This window comes from Vicugna pacos, chromosome 8 (genome assembly GCF_048564905.1).
Source record: "Vicugna pacos chromosome 8, VicPac4, whole genome shotgun sequence".
Classification (NCBI taxonomy): Eukaryota; Metazoa; Chordata; class Mammalia; order Artiodactyla; family Camelidae; genus Vicugna; species Vicugna pacos.
Window position 1 is genome coordinate 70,782,057 of NC_132994.1, and position 19,681 is coordinate 70,801,737.

General features: G+C 43.4%; 1 protein-coding gene and 1 long non-coding RNA gene across 3 annotated transcripts in view; one reads left to right on the forward strand and one right to left on the reverse strand.

Annotated features, from left to right (window-relative positions):
* Positions 1-51: 51 nt before the first annotated feature.
* Positions 52-5,929, reverse strand: LOC140697781 (uncharacterized). The gene is made up of 3 exons (XR_012075107.1): positions 5,597-5,929; positions 1,446-1,543; positions 52-544 (listed from the first exon to the last, which is right to left on the reverse strand). It is a non-coding gene; the product is annotated as an uncharacterized lncRNA (long non-coding RNA).
* Positions 5,930-6,048: 119 nt separating this feature from the next.
* The window catches only part of TULP4 (TUB like protein 4), a 206,916-nt gene continuing 193,283 nt past the window's right edge, over positions 6,049-19,681 (forward strand). For both annotated transcript variants that reach the window (XM_072966122.1, XM_072966123.1), the window contains exon 1: positions 6,049-6,202. The gene's annotated coding sequence lies outside the window, so the exon portion shown is untranslated. The remainder of the gene's footprint in view (positions 6,203-19,681) is intronic.

Consider the following 19,681-nt stretch of genomic DNA (forward strand, 5'->3'; position numbering starts at 1 on the left):
CAGAAAATTGATGGTAGATGACTGCAAAATAAAGAAATACTTGAACATTGGTCCTGTTGGTGACTTTACTGGTGACCAAGTATGTTTTGGATTTATGGTCACGGAGAGAAAAATGGTGAAGGAGGAGGAACAGAAAAGGAAAGGATGGGGTCGAGACAGAAATTTAATTTTAAAATGCTCTTTCTTCCTCTATAGCCTTCCTGTTGCCGAAACTCGGCCTCCATACTCCGCTTACTGAATTGACACTCTAGATCAGAGTTTTGGATGAAGTAGAATAGGCAGCTTCATTTCTTTGCCAGGCAAAGGAGATCACAGTGGGCTAATGCCTCCAAGACTGTGAGCCTGTCTGGGAGAGAAGGCAGAAGGTTTTATAGTAAAAGTTCAAGAGTTCAAGGCGGGGAGCTAGTTTCCATAGAGATCACATACAGGGTAACAAGTTATTGCAAAGCTGTTCTTGTTTTTGCAGATGCAGAGGTCGGTCCCCTTCCGTCTGCTGGGTATGAAGTTCACTTCTGGCTTTGGGACCCTTCTAATATTCTTGTACCTAGAACAAAGGACGCATAGGAAGGGGGTCGGTGGAAAAAAGCTCTAGAGAAAGACTTGTGCAGTTTAAAGTCAGGCTGATAAATGCTTTTAGCCTTTTAAGCAGGCTGAGGCCTGGGAACTCCTGCTGCAGGCTGAGGCCTGCAGCTCAAATAACAGAAGAGAAGGAAACCACAAGGGGTCAAAAACAACTGCAGACATGTGCAGCTAGGCCAAGTTATGAACAAAAAGATGCACATGAACCCGAGAGCCCTTTCTGAGGTGTCAGGGTCAAGAGCAGGGCACTGAGGGCAAGAGCAGGGCACTGAGCATGATCCCTGCACACAGCACCATGAGAGGGCTGGGCCGACCACCCAAGCCTCCCTCTTCTCCAGCCCAACCCTAGTCAGCAAGGGCATGAGAAAAACCCTTTAAGCCGTTATACAGTTAAGCAGTTACAAACACCGCTACAGATACCAGATGGTCATTGATGACAATAGGGTCCTGCTTGGTTACATTTCTAGCTTATGAAACTGTAAATCGGATGAATTTGATGTGGAGAAACTAAATGTAGCTGGGAGATCTACCCTTTGCAAACTCACTGGGGCACTTTATACTTTAGTAAGTCCACTGAGGTCTCAAACTGCATGCAGCCAGCCCCCGCCCCTTGCAGCTCCCCTTGTCCTTCACTTTCACACAGCCAGTCAAATGAAATATTCCTGACAGTAGGTTGGTATGAATATTCCAAACTGTAAAGAAGCCACGGGTTTGGAAAGGGCTCCATTTATTTCTATCCATTAACAAATCTCACTGAAAGAGCTGCAAAATTTTAGAGTTGAAAACGATCAGGGACCAACACCCCCTCCGCCTTTTACAGCCTGAGGAATGAAGGCCGGAGAGATGGAGGATGTGTCCAAGCTCACCCAGTCCCCATGTGCTGGTATAGATGATACACCTGTGACCTTGGCCTTGTGACCATGTCTGTTCTTCGCAAGTTCTGACTAGTCCTTCCATGTGGTGGCTAAAGCAGAAACAAAACCAAGATATAACAAACAGAGTAATAGTGAAGACCCACGGTTTTAAGGTATTTGATACTTGAGTCAAGTCATTCCTACTGTATTATGTTTTGGCTACAAGTTTTACACCCTGATCAGCTTCAGTCCCAGCTCCCAGCTCCACAGCTGTCACCCCCAGAAGCTTCCCAGAGGGCAGCCAGCATCCTGAGGTTTGAGCCAAAACTGGCTCCAGCACCACCCTGGAGGTTCAAGCGGCTGCCCTGCCCAGCCCAGGTGTGGCCATGAGTCCATCGTCTTTGCTCTCTCAGTGCCTTCACGTCAGAGGCCTCCCAGCCTTGAAGCAGAGCCTCTAAGGAAGTTGTCAGGGTCACTGATCTCAAATCACTCTTCCTCCTTCCCAGAGACCAAGTCTGTACATCAAGAGGTGAGGCAGTTTGAGGACATTGCCAGAAAAAAAAAAAAAGAAAAGTTTGCTCGAAACAATGACACCTGCCTACCTTAACAATTCCTTTACTGAGGCCACTTTGGTGCCTTTTGGAAGACCATTGACTACTCTGCTTAAAGAAAAAAACTGTACCCAACTCTGCTCAGCTACTCAGACAGGGTCTGGTCAGAATTCAGGGCTGTATAGATTGGGAGGGAGAGAATGAAGCATCAACCACAGGTACAGTATCTCAGCCTGCTCACCTCCTCTCTTGGAGGCTGGGAAGGAGGTGATGATAAAAATTCTTTTTTTAAAGCCATTTTTTCCTGTTTCCCATCTTTTTCCTTTCCAGAGTGAGCTGAGCAGTACTGTTGGTGCTGGACGTCAGGTCAGGCATGACCTTTGCTCTGGGGCCCTCCACAGGATGGGGAGAGGAAGGGGCCAGGCAGAGGCTCCAGGCTGTTTGGCTCAGAGAGGAGGATCTGGCAGGGGCGCCTGCAGTGTCCAGCCCAGCTGGCCAGAGTGAAAGGAGAGGCATGGGCAGGCTCAGCTCAACCTGACCTGGCTGCTACTTCTCTCATGGACCACCCTACTAGAAGGCTCCTCCGGCTCCCATAAACCCACACACACTGGGTCTTGATCTAGACAGCGCTTGGTCCAAAGAAGCTAGCTCCTCAATACATGATGAAAAAAGGAATAGTCCTCCCACATGAGCATATTCACCAGCATGGTCTTTGTTTCTTTTCGGGTTAAACACTCCTGTTTTCCTCAACAGCTACTTATAAAACTATAACATTGTAATACAGCTTCTAGAGCCTTTATCACCCCGGCCACTCTTCATAGTTAATGCTGCAGCTTATCGATGTGCTTCTCTAAACGTGACACGTAGGATCCAGAACTAAGAGAAACAGTCTGGACGGGGCTGGTTACATGGAATACCACGTACCATGGGAATAGCCTCCCTTCTTCTAAATGCTGTATTTCAGTAGTAAAGCCTAAGCTGGCACTGGCATCTTTGGCTCTGAGGATGTACTGAACAACAAAAAGCTTTCATCTTACTCTCCCAGAGCTCCAGCTCCTTTGCCGTGAACATTTTCTGTCTCCCTCTATCCAGGATCCAGTTTCCCATTCGTTGTGCTGAATGTCTTGGTGGCTGAAGATCTGGAGTCAGCAGAAACTTTAGGCTCTGAATTATGTAGTGGCCAGGAGAGAGAGGAGATATGACTAGGCATGCTGGGTGATAGGGAGGCGGGAGAGGTACCGAGAGAAGAGCTTCTGGGTCTTCAGTTTCTGGATGTCTAAGAGTGATGTGATGGGGAGGGAGGGGTGTAGAAAAGTAAGAGAGAAGAGCACAGAGGCCAACCAAGGCACCCAGCTGTGATTTCTGATCCTTGTGTCTTCAGGCCCTGCCTTGAAGTAGCACAGTGCTGCTGGCCCCACCTCCTTCATGGGTGCACAGCCCAATACTGATGGTGTGAAGTACTGATGTCACCACATAGTTGTCATAGTGGTACCAAGATGCCTATCAGATTCAGTCTGAGCTCTGAGCTCACTGTGTGACCCAAGGCAGATATAAAGATAGTATAACTTTCAAAGAAAGGTCACCTATCTGTCAGAACTTTGGGGAACTTGGTCCAGGTAGTAAGAAGTTTGTCTCAAACTTAAACCTAGAGCTAAAGGACAGCCAGTTAATAGAGCCACAATCATGAATGTCACATGAGAGAGACCCTCTTCTAGTAATTATCATTCAATAATGACTGAGGATTGCTTTCATTTCTTCAAATGTGTTGCCAAATTTTCTAATATTTAAAAGTATTTTAAACACACCAAAATAAGAATTGTTGGACCAGTGAGATTTCGAAGGCCAGTAGTAGAGTCTCTATTGCCAAATACCCTCTCGACGGTCCCCCAGTTGCTTCAGATTTCTAAATAATAGGCAATCATCTTTATTTCATATTTAGACTTTTTTAAAGCTTAAAATGCCGATTCACAACTGACTTGATTTCTGTAAGTGAGCCTTCAAGTGACACTGTCTTAAGGAAAATATTTTCATCCTGAAAAGGCAGAGAGAGGGAACAGATCCCTAAAGGTGTGGGATCCCTATCACTTGCTGTAAGAGGTAGAAGCAGGACTTCAATGAAGATGCTGGCTTGGAAGGCCATTCACAGCACCACCAACACTGTGGGAAAGCACAGAGGTGGAAGACAAACTCGAGAGCCTTTGCGGTTCTGCTGAGGGTTGGTTGTATGAGTGCCCAACAGCGTTCGATTAAAAGAGAATCTGTGCATGGGAGCCATGAGGAAAACTATGGTATTAGCAGAAGAGTGGTTTCAGGGTTAATAGTTTTTCATTTTGCAGAAGAAAAACACCTATGTTGATCAGTCTCGATGGTATTTGTTAAACCATTTTTATGCTTTTATAGCCATTGCATTTGTTAGGTCAAGCAAGTTCTTCACCTGCATACTTGTGTCTTTCATCCTTTTATGAACTCTTTGTTTTTCTTTTACTAACTCTTTAAGGTCTAACAGTTAAGGGTCAGATTTTTCAAAATTTGCTCCAGGTCCCGATTGCTGATCCCAGTTATTATGTGTGTGTGTGTGAGAAAGAGAGACTTAAAAAAAATGTTATGTATATATTTTAAAGTAATTCTGTTTAGAGGTTGTACATTTTGAAGGCAAGGGCCATACTGTATACTTCCTTTGGTTCTTCACAGTCTTTAGCATAGTATTGAGCCCTTAGTTGAAGCATAATACTCATTACATTGAACTGAGTGAGGATTACCATTGAGGTTTAAGGCGCTCTAATACTTAAATGTAGTTGTACTTCTGAAAATTTTCAAAATTAATTTTAGGGATGTTATTAAATATTGTTATCAAATAAGGCTCATATTAATATTTCTATCAAACACATTATACTTATGTGCATACGTGCAAGGGACAAATATCGTCGTTTAAAAATTAACTTTTTAAAAATTAAAACAATCTAGGCAGCACTTGCCAACATTTGTGAAATCGTAGGCATGGCATTTCAGAATTTAGACTCTAGTCCAACTCTTTTATTTTTTTTCCAACAACTAGAAATGCACAGAAGCAGGAATTATATATGAAGCTGAAGCTGATTTGGAAAATTTGGCAAACAGGCAAAATGGAAAAAAGTGTGGGACGCTTGCAAAGAGTGGCTGCTATACTTTATATAGGGCACGTTATGCCTCAAACCAAGGAAAGAAAGGATGCTGCTCTTGCCTACTTTAAAAAAATTACACATCTATGAACAGTGTCACAGAATCAGCAATGCTATTTCTGTGTACATGATGGAAAATGAAGGACGGATGAAGTTTCCGCTCCTAGCAGGACATCAATCTAATAGGTGGGAAAAGGCTGTGAATGCTTTTCTCTCCCGCGTGAGTTAAAATGACGCTCTCCAGTCTTTTCCCCATTAGACCAACTGAAAATGAGATACTGTATCTGAGATCATCACCATCAAAGACACTTCCATGACTGTCCTCATGGAGAGAAACGGTGGTTCATAGCACAAGCAAACATGTGCTTTCTTGTGGCTTTCAACTTAGCACACTATTGTGATTTCCACTTCCGGCTCAAATTAAGTTTGGACCGCATACAAATCGTTACATTACCGGTTGGGGAGGATTCCTCAAGGGAGCGGCGTTCAAACTGGACTAGTTACTAATTGTTTTCATTGTTGTCCACTGTGTATCTGCCCCGAGGCACGAGGACTGCCGGGTGTGCGTTTTGGCACACGTGTGTGAGAGTGTGCGTGCGAGTGTGTTCGTGGGTGCGAGTGTGCGGTGAGTGTGTGCTCGCGAGTGTGCAGGGGCTGGAGGGTCTGCTGAGTTGGGGGTTGCGCGCGTGGAAGCAGGCAGGTGGCGAGCTGGGCAGCAACTCCGGCCGGGGCCGAGCGCGAGCTGAGGGCGGCGGGGCCGCGACTCCAGCCCAGAGCCGGTGGGCGTCAACGGCCGGGGCGCGGGTCCCCGGGGGCGCGAGGGCGCGAGGCCGGCCGGGGAGGCGCCTGCCAGCCGCGCCGGGTCACGTGGCGCGGTCACGTGGCGCGGAGCCGGGCCCAGCGGCGGCGGCGGCGGCGGCGGCGGCGGCGGCTGAGGGAGGCGGAGACTCGGCCGAGACGCGGGGGGAGGCGGCGGCGGCGGCGGCGGCGGCGGGGGCTGCTGGAGGCGGAGGCGGAGAGGCGCGGAGGAGCGCGGGGCCGCCGCCACCGGCGCCCGGAGGTGAGACGGGCGCTGGGCCGTTGTCACCGCCGCCCCGGCCGGGGCGCTGCCGTCCTCCCGCGGGAGGAGGCGGCGGGCCCAACCGCCGCCCGGAGCGCCCCCCGGAGCCGGGCCGGGAGCCTGTCCCTCGGGGCGGGCGCTCGGCCCCCAGCCCCGGCCGGGCCCCTCTGCGGGGCGCTGGCGGGGACGCGTCGGGCGGCCCCGGCCCGGGACGGGGGGCGTGCGCCGCGGGCCGGGCGGGAGGGCCGGTGCTCGGGCGGGGGGCGGCGGGCGGGCCGCCTGGGTGGGCTCTCCCAAGGGCGCGGTGGGAAGACGGTGGCCGACACCCGGGCTCCGGGCGGCGCTTGCTGCCGTTCAGCTGCTTTAGCCCTTTGTTTCAACGTCTAAGAAAATGGGGCGAAAGAGGAGCTCGGTGTGCGTGTGTGTGTAGATCAGGAGGCGTTTGGCTTGGAGCCATTTTTTCCCCTTAATTGTGGAGACAGAAAATCCCTTAAAACGGTTTCCCCAGAGAGACTGTGCTCCTCCTCTTCCTCCCCGGTGTCTGGACGGAGTGGATTTCCCTCCCGGCCTCTGCCCACCTTCTCGTCCTCCAGTCTGTCCCCCGCCCTCCTTCCCTTTCCTGCTGCCCCACCTCCGTGAAGCCCCCGAGCGAGCGGGGTGTCTGCAAAGCGGCCCGGTCACCTGTCGTGGCAGCTGCATGGAAATGCTGGCGCTTCTGCTGTCTGGTCTGAGCTGTTTCCTTGGGCAAATCACGGAGATTCCGCTCAGATTACCAGCCCTTCCTATTTTCTCTGAGCTTAAAAACAAAAGTGCATGATGCTGGTTCTAAAGTTTGACCTGCTCGGGCAATTAGTAGGGAGAGGGGTCTACTTTTTCCTGTCACACCACTTCAAGGTTGGAAGGGTGAGGGCCATCTGGCTTTGTGGGAGGAAATGAGGGTGACACAGTCCAATCGGGGATGGATGTGACTTACCTGCTGAATTGCCATGGTGATCGAAAAGTCTTCTAACACTTTTCTGCTTGTGGACAGTCGGCTCCCCTTACAGGGAGCTGTCCCCCGGATTTCTCTGTTTGGGGGCTCTCCTCCTCTTTGTATTTTGCAGTGGTTCAGCAGCACCTTAAGGATACCCAGTAGGCAGGTTCTTAAAAAAGCACAGAGAACATCGTTTGTAAGGTTTTGAAGAATGTAAAAATTCATTTGGGGGTCCCTTTCTTTGTGCCTTTCCGTCTGTGTCCCAGGTTTCCATTTCTTGGAGTTTAGTTCTTGCAGGCAAGGCCACTAGGAATGGTGCTGTGGTCCCCAGGCCCCGCAGCAGCCGTGGCTGGGGTTTGGGCTTGTGATGGATGTGAAGTGACAGGGCATCTTGCACATAGCCACGCTGCAATCCAGAGACAGCCACCAAGAGTCCAGGTGGTCTGGTGGGGCAGTTTGGAAGCTCATCTCAAACTGCACAGTGATAGCTGCACTCAGTCTGGGAGGACCTCAGGCACCTTCCTTTATTTCTGGATAGTTTACTATTGTGGAAATGAGTATATGAATAAATTGTGAATAGCTAAATCTAGTGTTTAGCTCCTCAATTTAAAGCATAATAATTTGTATGAGAGTTGTTAGAGGATGTGAATTTCCTTTGAGAATTTTAAGTGCTCTATTTTAGGAAGGTCTGTGAAAGTAGCAGTGTTGATTGGGGAGGTGGTGTTGACCTCTAGACTTAGAGGTATGTAGTACTGAGTTAGAGGGATCATATAGGGGAGATTTTTTTAAAAATAACACGGTGGAGCTTTCTTTCTTTCTTTTTTTTTAATCCAGCATTTTATTTTATTTGGGTTTTTTTTTCTGTTTCTTTTTGGTGTGTCTGTGGGGAGGTAATAAAGTTTATTTATTTTTAGAGGAGGTACTGGGAATTGAACTGAGGACCCTGTGCATGCTAAGCATGCACTCTACCTCTTGAGCTATACCCTCTCCCCCACAGTGGAGCTTTCTGACGTGGGAGAAGAGTAGAAAGCCAGGATTACTTACTGTGCCTGAGAAATAGTAACGTACTTACTACTGTATATTTTAAAACTGACTTCTTCATTTAGAAAAGATGTGCGTATCATATTGAACTTTCTAGTTTTCATATGGAGCTATGAGAATGGCAGTTTGATTATTCATACTTTTTCCCACCAAAACTCTGAATGGTAAAACATTTTTTTTAACCCATAAAAGGATATGTGGTACATGAAACCTATTTTACATTGAACCACCACACGTTGCTGCAGAGATCCCCAGTAATGAAAGAACAGTAAAGAGACAGCAGCCTTCCTTCAGGCTGTGTTTCAGCCCTCTTGCTGGAGAGTGTGGAGGACAGAATGTAAGCCCAGGTTGTCTTTGGTCTTACTGCAGATTCACTGAGTATCTCTATTTCAGAAATGTTTGTTGAGTGCCTTCCATGCGCAGGGCTCAGTGAGGACATTGTTCTTCATCTGTTTCACTGCATTTACAGTATCAATTACAGTCTCTTTCCTGTTCTCTTTTGTGGGTGAAGAAAGATTGAAGATAGATTAAATGGACCAACTATGCATGTGATTCATCAGATGCATTAAAAAACTGAGTAAAACTTCTGCTATGAAATGCTTTGATTTCGTTATTGCGTTGGTTCCTGTTCAGCACTCTATGAAGTGTTTTCAGTATTACCAAAAGCCTTCCCCAAATTGTACATTTGCCCTTAGACTGCTGAGATTGCAGGGAATATGTGAGTGAAATTTCAAATTTCTTTTAATTTGTCTGGGATAATGTTAATTTAGTTGAGTAAATTTTAACATATAAAACATACTAAGTTTTTTATGATAAAATATACATAACATAAAATGTACCGTATTAACCATTTTAAACTGTACAGTTCAGTGACGTTAAGTACATTCACATTGTTGTGCAACTGTCACCACTGTCCATCTCCACAACTTTTTCATCTTCCTAAACTGAAACTTTGCATTTTATTTTATTAAACAGGAGCTTCTTACCCACCCCCCCCAATCTCTATGAGTTTAACTACTTTAGGTCCCTCATATAAGTGGAATCATATAGTATTTGTCCTTTTTTGACTAGTTTATTTCACTTAGCATAATGTTTTCAATGTTCATCCATATTGTAGCATATATCAGAATTTTCTTTTTAAGGCTGAATAATATTCCGTGTATGTACATACTACGTTTTGTTTATAAACCTTCTAAATTTTAACATACTAGTAGTGTTACCAGCTGAGGTAACTTCATGATGATCAAGTGCTGTCACTGGAAATCATAGATACCTTTATTTAATTAAAGTAGAAAATCAAATTAGTTATTATTTAATGCATAGTACCTTTTAATAATATAGGACCCATGGGGGATAAAACTAATATGTATGTTATATCCTTAACTGTGTCCTGTAATTTCCTTTTCACATGGATGGTACATCTTTCTGAAATTTGCAGCTGATGATGTTTTTGTTCCCCAGCTAATGTTACAGTGGTGGTGTATTTTGCTCTATGAAAGAGCATATAGGGCTCACCCTGATAGAAGAATGTTTGATTATTTCCCTTTATTTTCTACTTTCCAAAACATGAGTTGGCTAGTCAGCATTCTCTAGTGGTGATGGAGAAGGGGTCTTTTCTTTCCTTTTTTTCTTTTGAGTATCTTTATGAACTCCTCTATTTTAGCATATATGATGTGTTTTAGTCCATTTCAATATTGCCCTTTTGCTGCTTGAGTTGTCCTATCTCACACAGATAGAAGGTTGGCTCCAAGTCCTTATATGACACGCCTCTAGTTATCTGTAGTATCTTCCTCCCTTTCTGGTGTGACAAGATGTTCCGGGATCATCTTGTACCCTTCCTGTTCCAGGTTTGGAATCAGGGCAGATCATTTTTAAAAGGAAAAAAAAAAAGGAAAAATAAATGACCGATAAACAAAAACAAAATATTCAGTTTTACTAGTAATTAAACAAATGAAGTTAAAAGCAAAAATAAGATAACCATTTGCTATGAACTGAATGTTTCTCCCCCAAATTCTTATGTTGAAGCCCCAACCCCCAATGTGATGGGGTTTGGAGATCAAGTCTATAGGAGGTAATTAGGGTTAGGGTGCAGCCCTCATGAAGGGATTGGTACCCTTATAAGAAGAGGCACCAGGGAACTTACCCACTTTCTTCTGCAGCACCCCAGCCCCTGCCCTGCACAAGGGAGAGGTCATGTGATCACACAGTCACATGGCAGCCCCTTGTAAGTGAAGAGGAGAGGTCTCAAATGAAACCTACCTTGTTGGCATCTTAATCTTGGAGTTCTCAGCCTCCAGCACTGTGAGAAATAAATTCTTTTGTTTAAGTCACCACAGTCCATGATATTTTTATTGTGGCAGCCTGAGCCAAGACAATGGTGTCAGCCAACTAAGACACCATGTTTCAATTATTATATTGGCAATATAATTTAGACTCATTTCAGACCTTACTGGATGTGAAATACTTTGGTAAAGTTTAATACAAAGTATCATATTATTATGTTTACTTCTGGTATTCCTTCTCTTGGTAGTCTTAATATTTGGACATTTCCCAGTTTGGAACAGGAATAAGGATGGTGGTAATTCCAATGCTGGTGAGGATGAAGGGGAATGTGTACTCTTGGTCTTTGTAGAGGTATAAATTGGTGCACTTATTCTAAATAGCTACTATTAGTATCAAATGTAAAATTTGTATAGCCTTTAACCCAGCAAGTCCACATTTAGGAATTTATCCTAAAGAAACAATAGGAAAAATTAGCAAAAATACATGTACATAGAAAAGAACTAGTTCTTGCACACAATTGTAAAGCAAATAACCTTAAGTAAGGAATTGGTTAAATAGATTATGGTACCTTCATTGCATGCGGCCACTGAAAATAATGACATGGATCTATATTAAACCACCTGTATAGATGCCCATTATACATTACTGAGTGAAAAAGAGAGATTTCGGAACTGTAGGCATAGCACTTAACATAAGCATAGAAAACACTGAACACCTAGGCTTTGGAGGCCAAGAATTAGACCTTTGAGTATCTGGGCTTCAGGAACCACCTAACAGGTAGTCTGTTTCGGTGGTCTCAGAGAGCACGAACTGATTTCATTCTCATGTCATTAGATTCGGTTTTCCTGGAGAGAGAATATGACTGGCCTCATTAGGTAATTTGTCCATCCTTTGGTTGTGTGTGTGTGTGGGGGTGTGTGTGTGTGTGTAGGATTGCCCTCATATGGAATGGAGGAGTCATGAGGTGAGCTGGGGTGCTTTTAGCTAAAGAAAGGGAAGTCATTCCATGAAGACAAAGAGATAGATGCCTGCTATACATTCAGTTAAAATTAAATAAATTTTTTGCTCAAAAACATTGAATTAACTACTGCACCTCTAATAAATTACTGAAAACTCTGATAACTGATAAACTTGGGTTTTCTTTTCCCTTTAACTTCTGTTTTTGGCATGTCAGCACCTACACCAGTGGATCAACTTTATTTGATTTCTTACTTTCATAGAAAATGATGGGACAAAACTAAAATTTTGGGTTATTCATGGATTTAAAAATTAAGCTATTTTCCCTTTAAATGTGGTTAATTCAGAATCAAATATATTTCTCTGATGTAAGTGAGTAGAAACAGAAGTCTTTGTACTTGTGTCAAAGATACCCTCCTTTGAGAGAAAGTATTTTAAGAATAGAATTAAAAAGTAGTGTTTATGGAAAGCCTCCAATAGTAATGGTGTCGTAGGTTGTAGAAGGTAGACATGATTCCACAGGTATGCAGAGGTACAGACTTGTTTGAACATCTTTCTCCCTGTTATTATTTTTAATCAAAAGCACAATTAGAGTCAAAATGGATGTGAAAGAGCTTTGAGAAAGGTAACACACATTACAATTTAAATGGATGCTCATTTCTCAACTTTTAAAGAGTAAAGACTCAATTTAGACCTTAATGAATGTGAAGGATTTGGAAATGCATAATGTAAAGTATTATGTTGTTATGCTTACTTCTGCTATTCTTCTTTTTTGGGGTAGTCTTAATACTTGGACGTTTTCTCCTAGTTTGGAATGGGCAGGGTAGAGCCGCGGAGTTACAATTTTTGTTGTATCTGATCTGTTTGTGTCCGGTTAAGGCTAAAAAGGCCTTTTTAATGAATAATTTTTATGACAGAGTCTCAACCTTTACTTTTAAGTCTTAGCTGTTGATCCAACTAGTTACTGGTTAGGACACTAGGTTCTAAAGGCTCTTTGTATCTGCTTTCTAAGACTGTTGCTCAGTGTTTTCAAATTCCACTTAGATATAGACATGCCACTGGGTTCAGAATTTTTTCATCCAAACGACTTTTTCTTTGACCAGTTTCTAAACAACAAAAGGAAGATTAGTTTAAACTTCTGAGGCAGTTGCATCTGGTGTGTGTGTGTGTATGTGTAAGTAATTTTCAGGCAAGGGAAATTGTCTTTGTGTAGAACATATTTGTCCCCCTGCATAGCTTTCCTTCATCTTTGGCTGTTAGGAGTATATGGTACCATCCTGGGGAAACACATGGCATTGTTAATGACCTCTGTGATAAAACAGTGTCAGAGGTCCTCCATGAGGACAGGCTGGTTAGTACTGGGGCAGTTTTAACATTTAATACAAAAGTTGATCAGTAGTGATGTGCCATGTGCTGAGAATATACAGGATTATCTTCACACATAATCAGTTTCTCAAGCTTCAGACAACCCTCTTAGCCATAAGACCAGATGGGCAAATTCAGCTCCAATGGTTAGAATATCAAAAGGTGCATCATAAGAAGTTAGGCTTATGCTGTGTATGAAAACCCTGGACAGCCGAAGCTGACATTTCAGGTGGCCATGGTTACTGTACAGAATTGTTAAATCATCAGAAAGTTATGTGTTAGCATCTGTCATGCTAGAGAAGAATGCCTTCAGAAAGTTGTATCTGGACTTAACTGTTCTGAGAGGGGGAAGTTTGAGGAGGTTGGATCATGGGAACAACCAGGTGGATGGCTGGTTAAACTCAGGTCACGTTTTCCAGCGCCTACATTAGTTTGAACCCTTTTCGTTTTTGTGCTTTTTGTGCTTGCTGTCTTTTCCCATTAAATGAGAAACCCGGTCTGTGTTTCCTCATAGGAAGTTAACTTTTCAGAATTTTCTGATATCTGAATGATGAAATAAATTCTGTATTATTTGAAATGCTTGGAATAAAACATAGAATTCTTAGTAAGACATAGAAAGCTTGTAGTTTGCTTATTCCAGTAGTAATAACCTTTAATACCGTGACAGAGTGAGATTGAAAGTGGCACACACATTGTTTTGTCTTTTTACCCAGCTTTGATTCTAAGGGACTTGGGAATAAATTAAGCAGTGTGGGATTGGGGTGCTGCCCAGAATCTATCCATTATAGCTTACTAGAGCGTCATTTCACAACCTTTTTGGATTTATGGCATCCTGTTTGTGTTTGATTTTGCATCTCCCTCCTCCTCACCATTCTTACGGCTATGAGAGCCAGGTGTCTGTTATCAGTGGAGAGCAAAGTGCTGATATATGAAGTCCACAAATTATCACCATAATTCAGTTTTATCTAGTTTTGTCAACCTTTAATTTTAACTAATCACTACCAAACTTTTCTGGACCATTAACAGTCTGCATGATTACATTGCTGCATAGAATAGATTTATTTATGTTTTTGATCAATTAAATTAATGTTACTTTGAAAATTTTTGTGACGCAGTACAGTGAATAGGATTTGTATCTTATGTGTATTTATGAGCAAGAAATGTGATAGAAAAACATTAAGTGCCATCAGAGGTCCCTCCTAGGCTAAAAATACTTCTCTTTACAGAGGCATATATAGAAGTAATAATGTTTATAAGGTACTTTGAAATCAGCCTTGTGTGAATTTAATGTAATAAGTTTATTGTAAATAAGTAGGGCAGCCTCAAGATTGACCCACGGCTCATAAATGGTGTGTTGTCTTTAGTTCTCAGAGCCTTGGGATATCACGTTGTCTTCTTCCCTTCCTTGGTTTTCTGTGATTTGCAAGTGTCATTGATCTCCTTTGCTGATTAACGATCATGGAAATGGCATCTCCTTGGCGGTTCACCCGTGTTCAGATGGTGAAGTTTTTCTCTTATGCTTGATACAGAAAAATGTGTAGATGCTTGGGTGTGGGTAATTGACCTGTTTCTCTGGTGTATGCAAGACAGCCAAACTTTTTGTGGGAGTACTGTCATGTGAAAGATAACAGTAATCACTGGAAGTCAATTTAAGCCAATTACTTCACTCTTAATTTCAGCTATCCTCAAACCTTTCACTAGATGGTTAATGACTAGCACAGTTGGTTTCAGTTGAATATCCTTTGGTGCTAATGAGCAGTAAAGTGGACCCAAGGTGAGATATTTGAAGAAGGAGGCGTGCTGGGGAGTTTGGACTCATTCACAAATTAGATCATGAATGAGCTTTAAGAAGTTAAAACTCAGTTTAATTCTTCTCTTCATTTTGTCTTTACCTGGCCTTAAGTACTGTCTTAAGTACTTAATGTTATTTTGAGAAGTGAACTATCTTACAGCTTAGGAAACTCCAGATAAGCAGGGCAGCAGAAATCTGCCTGAGGTTTTTGGAAGAAGATAATCTACTGAGATGCAAACTTTTAGCTCCTGAATTTTCAGTCCCATGGTTTTAATCATGGTCACACTACTCTGAAAAATGCTTTGTTTCTTGACCTCTAGGTATTGTTTTATGTATGGAACTTCAATGTTCTTTTTGCTTCTTAATTTTAATATGATAACATGACCAATATTAATTCTTGATGTGATTCTAACTCTGACATAATATAAACTGTATGTTTTGATATGTATATGCTTGAAGTATATTCTCTTCAGATTCTCTGGTCCTCTTCTAAATTTAAAAGCACAAAAATAACAACCAAAAAATTACTAAGATAGGCTAGTTCTAATATTAACTGCTGAATTAGTTGTAATTGTAATTTATTTTAAGAAGAGGCTTTTTTTTGAATTTGAGAGTCTCTCTAGAAATCAGGTAAGTGGGGCTACAGGTGGGAGGTGACTGCCCACCTGTGGAATGCTTTTCTGCTTCCTTTTTTTCTGATTGGCTGGTGCTAAAATTGGAGTCTGGTTTTTACCTGCAAGATCTTTGACACCCTAGTCGTTTCTCAGGACTCCCACTTGTGGTTATGGTTTGACCCGTTTTCACTATGGTGGGCACCGAGCAGGTAAGCTTGACATACTGGGCTCATAAAGGAGAAGAGTCCTGGATTCTAGAAGGAGATTTTGGCTAGGAGTGGTCCAGCAAATTAAACAGAAGTTAGCTCCTTGTGGAGAAGGCTGCACTGAAGCTCTGCTTTCTCTAGCAGAGCCCCCGGTGTGGGGGATCAGAGGCAGTGGCTGAAATGAGAAAAAAACATGTGGTTCAAGAAGACTGAATTCAGGTTGGGACATACTGATTTGAAATGTATGAAAACAGTTGTAGCAGACGGAGCACTTAGGCATGTGGCCTCTTTAAATTTCAAAACTATAAAAAATTTACTGTGTTATGTATATCAAACCCTTTTCTTGTGTGTATGGTATAAATATTTTCCCAGTTTGTGGGTTGCTGGTCAACTCCAGCTCTGTTCATGACGTATTTTGATGTATAAGGTTTAAATTTTCTGAGTCAAGTCTATCAGTCTTTTTTCCATAGTTTCTACTTTGATGGTTTGCTTAGAAAGTCTTTTCGCATGAAGTTCTTTTTTCCTTTTCTTTTTTCTTTTTCTCTTTTTTTAAGCAGACAAGTGTTTTCAACTTTTTAAAATAAGCTTTTATCTTGGAGTAATTTTGAATTTACAGAAAAGGTATGAAGATAGCTTTGTACAGAGAGTTCCCATAGACCCTTCACCCAGCTTCCTCTAATGTTAACATCCTAGTAACTATAGAACATCTGTCAAAACTTAAAAACTAACATTGGTGCATTGTTATTAACTGAACTCTAGACTTCCTTCTGATTGCACCAGTTTTTTCAGTAATTTCCTTTCCCAGGGCACCACGCTGCATTAAATGGGTTTGGTTTTGAAGAGACAGGACCATGCGTGGCAACGTGCCCTGTAGAGTCCCGTGCTTGAAACCTCGCACTTGTGTGGAACGTGGCAGCTTTATGGTTTACAGAATCCTTGTACACACATGTAATTTAGATGGAAAATATTCTTGCGCATCAGTCTCATTAGGCACACCTGCCCCTAGGAAGCTTGTGTCTCGGCAGTGGCACTGTTGCACGTACGTGTGACCACAAGGAGCTTGGGCACAGAAGTGCCTCCCACATTGTCCAGCTGCCAGTTGCTGCCTCTGTTATTCCTGTGCTGTGATTACTTAAGATGTCTTTACTCTTGCAGTGTTGCCTCCTTCTTCTTTTGCCTGGACCGGAGTGGAAAATCATATGTTGTTGATTTTTAAGTCTTGGAGGGAAGGGCACCGTCACTGTGAGGAAGCGTTTTAAGTTCCTCGACTTCAGAGTATGCGCAGCATATGACTGCTTTCTCTCTCCAGAATCTTGGTGTTAGGCAAGGGCAGTCTTCTAACTTGATTGCCCCAATGAAGCATGTTGTATCTAATAAGAGAAAATGTGGTTGGCATAGATAAGTGTGTGTCCTACTTTTTGGGTGGGTTTGAGAATCTCTGGCACGTTCCCATCTCCACCCCCACCTCCACTGTAAGCGGAGACAGATGAATGAAGAAAGAGGCAGGGAGGGCAGACAAGAGATTAGGTAGAACACAAGCCATGTTGAGTGGCTTCAAGGCCACACTGCCAGTAAAAACAGCACCAGCAGGGAGGCTGAAGATGCCTCTGCATTCACTGTCTATGGGTGTCGTGACGCACAAGTGTTCGTATGAGTTGGGTTGAGCGTTCTCACAAGGAACCACTAGCTTCTACTTGTGCATTTAAATCAGTCTTCCCTCTCCTCACTGTGAAAACACTTACATTTTCTTAACCTTTTCTGACTTGAAAACACCACCACACTGCTTTTTGGGAGAGCAGTGAGACTGTGATGGCTGTGCCTGCCCGAGGGGGCGGGAGCAGCGGAAGAGCCAGGACCCTGGGTTTGGTGTTGGGCCGGCGCGCAAGGCAGCGTCTGTAGGGTTGTTACACCCACCGCAGCTCTCAGAGTCGGTAGGTCATATGGGAAAGCCGCCCACCAAGTCACAAGGAAATCAATAGAAATACAATTTTAAAAGCAGATGCCCATTAGTAGATTATACCTGCTTCATTTTGGCCAAACAGGAGTCATCCTTTTTCTTTTTATGGAGATGTCTTTCTCAGTGGCTTTTTCCACTGCAAGTTGCAGCTGTGATCATTACTTTTACAAAGCCTCTTTCCACATCTGCCATTTTATTAATGGTCTTCACAGCAACCTTGCACATTATGTCAAGCATTTTTTTTTTGTTTTATGAAAAAAGTGAGATCAAGGGGTTTGTACATAGTCACATAACTGAGCAGAAGTTTTGGGACTTGAGTCCACACCTGCTGATTGAGAGTCCCGCATTCCTTCTCTTACCCCCTTGTTTGCGTTGTGGCCTCCCCTCCGGGCTGGGGCTGCCAGTTTTATAGATGCACCATGGGCAAGGCTAGTGGAGGTTTGCTCTTATACGGTGTTGACAACCAGAGCATATACCCCAGATTGGTAACCATCTGACCCTATTGAGTGCATGTCTAACATCCTGTCTTCCCTTCTTAATGGAATTCGGGCCTTGTTTAGATATCTTCCCCATCTCCATGAACTGTGGGAAGGTGATCCAAGCCCAGCACAGGGCTAAGTCCTGATTTGTCTCCGCCAGTCATGCTGGTGCCGCTCGCCATCGTGACTGTTAGTAGTAAGCAGGGGACCTAGTTCTGGTCTGCCAAGTGGTTCTGGAAAACTTCTCAACCTTAAAATCACAATACTAGGAAAGAGAATCCTTTTCCTCAAGTATTGCCGTGTTGGATGTGCTGTCTGAAACTGTTAACAGCTGCATTGCTACAGTCTGAACATGAAGCCCATGCAGGGAGGAGGACAGAGCCAGGAAAATAGCAGAAAAAACTCCTCAGAGCCTAGCACTCATCAAAGCCTTTGGACTTGTGGTGTGAAATAAATTTCCTATTGTTTAAGGCGACCTGAGTTGAGATTATCTATTACTTGCACCCAAAGACATGCTGATTCATTCATTCATTCATTCATTCATTCATTCCAGGAGGGAGCAGTACAGGGTATAAAGGTGGGATCTGAGGGTCAGAGATGGCACCCTGAGGGACTGCAAAGGCCTTAGTGAAAGAGGCTCTTTTTGTTCTGGGCCTTGTTTCCCATGTTTAAGGATTTTGGTCTTTATTGCAAGAGCAGGGCCATTGAAGTGTTCATTGCTGGACAGTGGCCGGAGTACAGTGAGCTGTAGTTAATTTAAGCTGCCCCTGCTAAAGAAAACTTTGGCTTAACATTCCAGAGAGTCACATTTGATCTGCTGAGCAGGCAAGGAGCAGTCAGTGGTTAAGGCCCTGGTGGTTAGCAGGCATGTCCATAGAGCACAAAAGAGCATCTCTGCTTGGAATCTGATGAAATAAAAAATCTATTTTTCCTTTTCTTCCTTCTTGCCAGTATATAAATATGTGTGTGTGTGTACATATATACACACATACATATACTCACACATACACACGCACAGAGGCATCTTTCAGGTTTTCTGATTTAGACATAATTTGTGAACAGTCATTTTCTTAGTGTTTGATCATTTAACTTAAAAATTGCAGCAAAGAAATCTGTGTTGAGGTTGTAAAGACAGGATAGAAGGTTTCAGTATAAATAAAGTTTAAGGATGCTTTAATGTATCGGAAAGTGAACTTTTAGCATCTCCAGAGGTTTTTCGCCAGGTTTGATGTAATAAGATCTGCTCTGATTCTCATACATATGGATGTATTAGAAAACTGGATTACATCCCAGTGTAATCAGGCGGGGAACCAGCCTGAACTGCAGAGTGGAGCTGCAACGAAAGCTGCAGTGTTCCTGTAATCATATTAGGATGCGATGTGGTCCCTCCCTATGTTTATTAATTAGTGGAGTTGTAATGAGACTTCCCCCCCATGCTTTTAAGGATGCCGATCAGTGGGCATCTGGGCGGGATTTTAGTTGTGTTTGGGAGCCTTCTGCGTGCAGGTGGGAGGGATCAGTGTTTCAGGTGGTGGCAGGTGAGTCTCCCGCCAAGTTGGCATAATGGGAACAGGACTCTTCTGGGCTGCCATCTGTTTGTGGCTGATAGGAAACCAGCAGTGACTTCTGAGGAGTTTATGTTGAAATACTTAGGAATTAGTAATGTTAAGACCGTGCTGATCCGGTATTAGGAGGTGGGGGAAAATGGACTGTGTGGACTGAGCTTTCGTCACTACTAATTTTAGGAGATGACTGCCTGGATTCAGCAGTCCCTACTCCCACCTTCTCAAAACCACAGCTCTTTTCTGCCCA